Raw genomic sequence first — 8,063 nt, forward strand, 5'->3', positions numbered from 1 at the left:
TTTATTCACTGTATGCAAATCTCTATTAGGATTCTTTGTATTTTGGTATTGAGCTGATAAGAGCTGGTAATTTTCAGGAGAAGGGTGGTTAGGTGAATGAATTTATTATTAAATATCAATTCATTCCAAGAATACCAAATGTAGTAGGAGGCTGTAGCCACCCAATTGAGAATGTTCATGAATAACGAGTTATCTTGGATCTGATTATATAAGTTTTTAATACAGTTACTCCATGATCCTTGATAAAGAAAATGAAACTGGATATCCAAGGATTGGCAAATAAAATTACTCGACTGTAAGTACAATCCATGAACAGATGGTTTATGTTTTCAGCTTGTAGTCCACAAAAGAACAGGTTTTAGGTTGATTATCATGAAAAAGTTTATCTTTAACAGGGATGAAATGATTTAACACTCTCCAGAAAAAGAGTTGAAAACGAGGTGTTGTTTTCAATTTCCATAGTTTTAGATGCTTCTTCTAAGCTAAAAAGAGTTTGGATTAAGTCCCTGTTCCAATGACCTTGGTAGATAAGCTGATCTATATTAATATTTTTGAGACTTGGAGCTAACGGAAAAGCTAACCCAGAAAATTGATGCTGATTTTGTGTCCAAGGTCTTTGATCAATAGGGAAATTAGAATGTTCTTTAACTATAGCTCCACGTTCGGAAGAAAGCTCGACTAGGGAGGTGCCATGGATTTCCAAAAGAAAGAACTTGAAGATGTGGAGTAGGGGAAATTTTTTTTTGATTTGAGATATTTAGATTTCCATAGTTGGGCCCATAATTTACCTTGTTCATTCAAGAATCTCCAAGATGTTTTTTTGAGGATAGCTTTGTTTGTTAATTGAAGATTCCTAAAGCCTAAGCCCCCTTGTGATTTGGGTAACATTAAAGTATTCCAGGAACACCAATGGAAAGGATTAGGTTTAGAAGGGGAGGTTCCCCGCCAGAAAATTTTTATTATTTTTTCCATTTGATCTATGGTTTTTTGGGGGAATTTTGTTAAAGTCATGGCTTGAACTGTGATGTAATGAAGAACTGATTGGATTAAATATTTATTTTACTTTTAGTAATTATTTATTGTTTTTAATAAATGTGCTTTCAATAATTATTTATAAATATATTTTTATTTTGTTATTTAATAAATAAATATCAATAATTATTGGAGATTAAAAAACTATTGTTTAACTATTGAAATTTAATTTATCGTATTTATTATATTTTTGTTATAAATTTAGATTTAGTAATTATATATTTTTATAATTTATAGATTAATACTTATTAGAGATTAAACTATTATTAAAGATTACACTATTTATTGACTAATTTAGTATATTTCAGTATTTATTATATTTTTGTAATTATTGTATTTTTATTATATATCTATTATATTGTCATTATAAACTTATTTTCAATGATTGTGTATGTTTGCTATAAGTTTTCAATAATTATTGGAGATTAAAGTATTGTTATTTATTAGAAATTAGACTATAAATTTAGTTGAAATTAAGAGTATTCAATGATTGGTTTGGTTTAGTTGCAAGCTATTTTTCCAACCAAATCGATATGGTCAAGTCCACAGTTTGTCACTCGAAACCGATTGACCATTAATGAAAACCCACCAACTCGGGTTGTATCGATTTGGGTCTATTTTCAATTTGGCTTGTTTATTCAAAAGATTTAAACTTAAAAAATTAACTTTAAATTTCATAAATTACAATGATAGTATTAAAAATTTACAAAAATTAAATTTATAATATAAAATATTTTAGACTAACAAATATAGGAATTTTCCTACTTTCTTGTATTAAAAATTAAATTTAAAATATAAAATATTAATATATATTTATTAAACCAAAGCCGATCTGAAATACTAAAAAATCGATTAACTCGAATTGAGTTTAATCAGATTGTTTATTAAAAAGTTCAAATATAAAACAATCATATACTCATATGTATTTCTATTATTTAACTTTCGCTTAACAAAGCACGGGTCCCGGTCACCATACTTCTCATTGCTCCATTATCCCCACCCTTCATTCTCTTTGACTTTCTCTCCTCTCCCCTTCCCACTACTCCCATTAAGCCATGTCACCCAACTATCTAAAAATATTCCTATAATCTCTCTCCTAAGATATCTCATTTAAACCAATAGGAAAGTATCATATTGCCCCACTCCCTAATAAATTACTAAAATGCATCCCCCCAATCTATATCCACTCTCCCTCATTTAAAATATTCATATTAGTTAATGAATAGTTAAATATAGTTAATATTTAATCCCACCCATATTCAATGAGTATTAAATAGTGTTATTACCAAAAGTTAATAAATACGGTTAGTAATTAATAAATATTGTTATTAATTAACTCATTAACAACATTCTATAGAAATTGAAAACAATTTAACTAATTTGTATAAAATTGAGAATTATATTTAACAATTATCAAAAAGTATAAAATTTTAGTTATTGTTATTATTATAATTAATAACCAAATATAAATGGGGGAACAAAATATTATAATATTAGAAAATAAAACTATTAATTAATTTATATTGAAAAATAAAAGATAAATTAGTGTAATTTTGTTAGTAAACTACCAAATAAAAAAATATATTTAACAACAAATTTAAAAAAAATTCAATAAATCCTCATAGCTACACAAATGTAATAAAATTTAAAAAAAAATTATTAAATATTGAAAATTATTTAATAACATTTTTCAAATTACATTTTCATAAAATAACATTATTGTTAAAAGATATACAGTATCTAAAAGTTTATTTAAAATGCATTAAATAATTATTGAAAATTATTATAATATTTTGTAAATTTTAGGAAAATTTATTACATTTGATAGATTTTGGAGAACCATTGAAAATTATATAATTTTCATTGCAAATTATTGAAAATTATTAAAGGTAAATGACTATGGGAAATGAAAACTATAATTTGAGCAAATAATTACACAAATTATTAAGATAAATTAGTATAATATTGGGAAAAGGAAATTATTGGTAAGTTTATAATAGAAATTATAAGATAAATTAGTATAATTCTGTAAGTAAACAATTTTAAAAGAAAATAAATTATTTAATAAAAATTTAACTAAATTTTTAAAATTACACAAGTACAATAAATTTTCCAAAATTTTTATGAAATTATATTTTTGATATTAAAGACAATTTAGTGTTCTTTTAGAAATTTAACATGTGGTTGATACTCAATATATCCTTTTGATCATTTCTATCATCAAATTGAATATTGGGTTGACGGGGATAGTGTTTTCAAAACTAGATCAAACCAGATGGTTAGACTGAAAAAATTGGGAACCGGACACTGTTTCTCCTCAAAACCTCTTTTTGTCCAAAAACCGTTTATTTGGTTAGCAAACCGCTGACCTAGGTGGTCGAACTGTCAACCCGAACAACAGTATTTGGCTTTTTTTTGTTTTTCTAATTTTTTTTGTCAGAATGGGTCATCCGTTTGGCAAACAGACCGTTCGACCCCAGAACGATTCTCTATCCAGCCCAATTTTAAAAGAGTTTGGATCTCCTGTCCACTAGAACCTTGCCCACGTTTATCGCAATCACACATGGAAAACATCTCATCCTCTACATAGTATTATGTAGGGGGAAATGTTCCCAATTCACGGGGGGTAATGTTTTGTGGGTAGACATGGGCAAGGGATCCGAACTCAATTTAAAAAGCTTGGAAGGGGAATGGGTGCCTTGCCTTGAGATTGGCTTGGTTTGCGGCATGGCCTGGCGCAAGGCCCGATCCATGGACCAGCCCGATCCATGGTATGGCACGGGCCCGTGCAAGCTCGAGCTGTGGGCAGTGCTGAACCGACCCCCCAAATTATCCGAGAAGAGGGAGGCATAGCCTGGGACGCCTCGTGGGCCAGCACGACACGATTCACACTTTGTGCAAGCCACATGCGGGTTGTGTTGTATCGATCCAGCACGACCCAATTTACACCTCTACTTGAACCCACCCAATATTGGGGATGGGGCAGGGAAATTTGAGGATTCTCCATCCTTGATGAGGAGTGGAGTGCCTTGCCCCTGAATTCGCTCAACATTGAGGAGTGGTTACCTTGCCCTGAACCTGCGTGACACTGGAGACGAGGTGGGGATGGGGTGCCACCCCGTTGTCATTCCTATATTATTGTTAATTATTAATGGAATTAATAAAAATGTTAGCTTTTATAATTATTTTAAAAGTAATCAAATTTTCATTTAAAAATAATAAAAAGAATAAAAATTATTAAAATTACTATAAATTATTAACAAAACTAAATTTATTAAAAAATATTTATTCATATTCGATTAACAATTATTATTTTTTATAAATTAATATTAAATGAAAAATAAAATTGTTAAATCTTTCAGATTTTTTCCGTACATTACACAGGTCCCTACTAGTAAATCTAAAAAAAAGAAGATGGATTTCTTGATAAATGAAACCAAAACCCCTTTCACCAATTTTTCCCCACTCAAAATCTCAAAAAAAACGCCCAATACCCGTAGGAATCAAAAGGGACCTCTGATTTAATTCTCAGTTTGGGAGCATTTCCAACTTCAACCATCGTTCGAGATTTTACTTAATCCGAGATTAGAACGTCCATGCAACCAATCAATATGTGTATAGTGTATTTTGGTCGATGAGTGATAAATCTTGTGAGTAAGCTGATATAGGGATTCATGCGACGGCAAGGAAAATATTTCGATCCAAGAGCTGTGATGGGTATGTTTTAGTTTTTTATTTTTGATTGACAAAATTTTTTGTGTAGTCTTGTTTATTTCCTTAGTAAAATTGTTGAAGCATGTGAATGAGTTGGGTTAAGTGATAAACCCGTATCGACTGAGAAATAATTTATGTGGGTATAGGGTTGAGCGACTTGTGCCAACATTACCCAACCCTTTCTTAATATTTTGTTTTTTATTTTTTGGCACTATGCTTTTTATGCAGCCTTTCCTTTCTTTGTTTTACAGCTGGGTCAGCCGATAGGATGAGATGTGAATAACACCTGAGAATTGAGTCATGTCATCATGGTTATCCTTTAGACAACCACAAAGCCAAGGGAGTCCGCCTTTTACTTTCAGCAAAATCTCATGGCCCCACAATGGGGGAGAATTTTCTTATAGCATTTTTTATGAGTTCACTTTTGCTACCCTTGAACTCGTCACGTCACTGTATTGCAATGTCCCCACCAAGAATTCATGGTGTGACCAATAATAATTCAAAGTGGTCATGGCAATATATATGAGATAGGATGAAAGTACTGAACACAATAAATGTTCAACAGGCTGTGTAACCAATAATCAATATATAATAATGTTTCACCACACTTACAAAATACATACATGGCGCCTATAACCATTGAACTTTGGTCACTGTATATTGGTGTGAGTAAGAAATCTGGGCTCTTTCATTGGTGCCCATCTGATGGCAAAATCGAATTTAATGACAAGTGTCAAATTATGAATGGTGGACAGAAAATGTCTCTGAATTTTAACGCCTTCTTTTCTGTGTTTTTTTTATCAAAGGGTGTAATTAGTTTAACTCTTGTTCCACAGTTAAGTACAAAGTTTTGAGAAAGATTGAGATTAATTGGAACAACTGGATTCTCCATTTCGATTCCTTATATTGAAGTTGATCATACAAATATCACTTAATTGACACCTAAAACATCTACCTATCATCCATTTTATTTCTTTGTCTAAACTAAAGCACAGGCCGGACACGTTGACCTAAGCTAAAATCAAAATAAACTAAAAACCACCTTATTCAATCACTTGAGAATTCAAGGCTAAACCATTCATCATCATGGCTCTCTATTCCCTAAACCTTCTTGGATTTAGAAGTTGAAATTGGCGCAATTTGTTCCACCGCCCAACAGAGAATTACTAAACCCTAGCTTCGACGAAGCTACACCAAACACCACAAGCTTCTCCTCCAACTGACGTCCCCCTATCACGATGGACGTTCGAGCGTTTTCTCCTTCGTCCCCGAAGGCTAAGCACATCACTCCATCCTCCGCTTGCACCATTAAATCCGACCCCGAAATTCTCCAGACGTTATTGTCCTCAAATACCAAATCGACGGCCGGCACCCGTGGTCCCGTGGCTGTGTGTTCAATGTTCTTCGAACTAAAACAAGCCGGAGAGTCTCCTAAAGGAGGTTCAACTCTGCTGATATTCATTGACGCAGCTGCATTGGAGTAAGCCTCCGCAAGAGCATCGTAGATCGATGTATGTAAACTGGTATAAGGTGTGCGTGTGCTAATCATTGTACCCCCAAATCCATCTTTGTTGATGGACAGCAATTTCCGGTTGATGGGTAGACGTTTTCCATGGACATTGATGGATTTCACTTGGATGAAGTATTCATAGGGCGAATCGCCTACTCTGAAAGATGGGGCCGTACTCACTGGGTTGATGATGAGAGGTGTATAGGTGAGGAGCTTCGAGTAATCAATTTTATCTGCAAGCGAAACGTAGTGCTTGTTCCCAAAAATCATGACCCCATTAGACGTGGTGGAGATGGCAAGCAGAGAGAAAATATGTGAGAAAAACCAGATTTAGAAGCGAGCTGGCTGGGTGTACAACGGCAAGACCACCACCTGGTTTCCTCCCGCCGGTGGATTGGAGGGCAATGACGTCTTCGGCGAGGCCTCCGCCATATAAGAAATCCTTGATGAAAGGATTGTCTAGGACAACATCACAAGTGTTGTTTGTGCACCCTGGTCTAGGGGCTGAATGGCACTCCACGATGCACCCGGAGCTCTTTGCAACTTCACATTTGGGTGAGCCACATGGAGTGGGGAGATAAGAAGATGAAACGTAACCATCCTCACAGTCGACCCATAAGAATGGGCCTGATAGATCTACGAAAACATTCACAGGCGCAAGCGGGGTTTTCATTTTGATCGTGGCCACATATTGCAGGGTCTTGGCATCTTTCTTCACAGGTATTACGAGCGCATTTGGACGTGGTTGTCTTGCCGTTGCCGTAGTGGAGGCATTTGATATGGGGGTCAGAAACAGAAGGCAGAGGAAAAGGAAATGAAAAGCAGACATGTCTCTCGCCTGGTTCGTTCGTTCTAGAAAAGATGCCAGGGAAGAATCCGAGCATGGAGAGAGTCCAAGGCTGTTGCTCTGATTTATAAGGGGCGAGTTTGATGTCTCACAGTCTCATCTCATGTGCGCTGCATGAATGCAGCTTCGGCGTGCTGATGACTTCCAATTCGACAAATGACGGCAGCGGTCAAACTATACATAGTCGCCACGATGAATCAAATCAAGGATAAGATGGGTTAGCTTTGGCAGCCAGCCTCAGCCTGCCATAGACAAGCTCTCAAGACACTAGAAACGATGCATTCATTTAGTGTTGGTCCTTAAGATATTTGGTACAATCGGGCGAATGTGGGTGGAAGTGTAAATCGCACCGTGCCGGGCCTTGCACAATTGAGTAGGCCATTCGTGGCTCGTTGTGATGGTCTAACACAGGCTTAGTCTTGTCTACGCTTGACACATGGTCGCCTTGCATTATGTTGTTCCCCTTTAGTACGTAAGCGGCGCCTCCCATGGACCGGTCTGAGTCAGGAGAATGCCTCGGCCATTGGACTTGAGGTTATGATCCAGTGCTACTGACTTTGATGGAGCCATCCCATCGGGCAACTCCTAGCCTCTATGTGTTATAAAGGCTTGTTCTGGCCTGCCTTGGCCAGGACGCCGCACGGGTTCTTCCGTTGTAGAACTACCCCCATGACACTGTGGCATAGCTCCAAGGGGGGGAGCCATGGCCCCCCATGCTCTAGAAATCTGCACTTTGCACAAGCCACATGCAAGCCATGCCATGCCAGCCCAACATAGCCTGATTTATACCTCTAAACATGGTTTTCAAAACCAAACTGGACTGGATGGTCGGACCAGAAAAACTAAACATGGTTTTCTAAACATGTTTATACCTCTAAACATGGTTTTCAAAACATGCAAGCCATGTCATGCCAGCCCAACATTCCCCCAAAACCGTTTTTTTCCCTAAAACCATTGATT

At 35.6% G+C, this 8,063-nt stretch overlaps 1 pseudogene; it reads right to left on the reverse strand.

Annotated features, from left to right (window-relative positions):
• Positions 1-5,618: 5,618 nt before the first annotated feature.
• Positions 5,619-7,111, reverse strand: LOC148879348 (putative aspartic proteinase GIP2 pseudogene; annotated as a pseudogene).
• Positions 7,112-8,063: the final 952 nt, after the last annotated feature.

Source organism: Nelumbo lutea, chromosome 1 (genome assembly GCF_056320005.1).
Source record: "Nelumbo lutea isolate HS-2025 chromosome 1, American lotus-T2T, whole genome shotgun sequence".
Lineage (NCBI taxonomy): Eukaryota > Viridiplantae > Streptophyta > Magnoliopsida > Proteales > Nelumbonaceae > Nelumbo > Nelumbo lutea.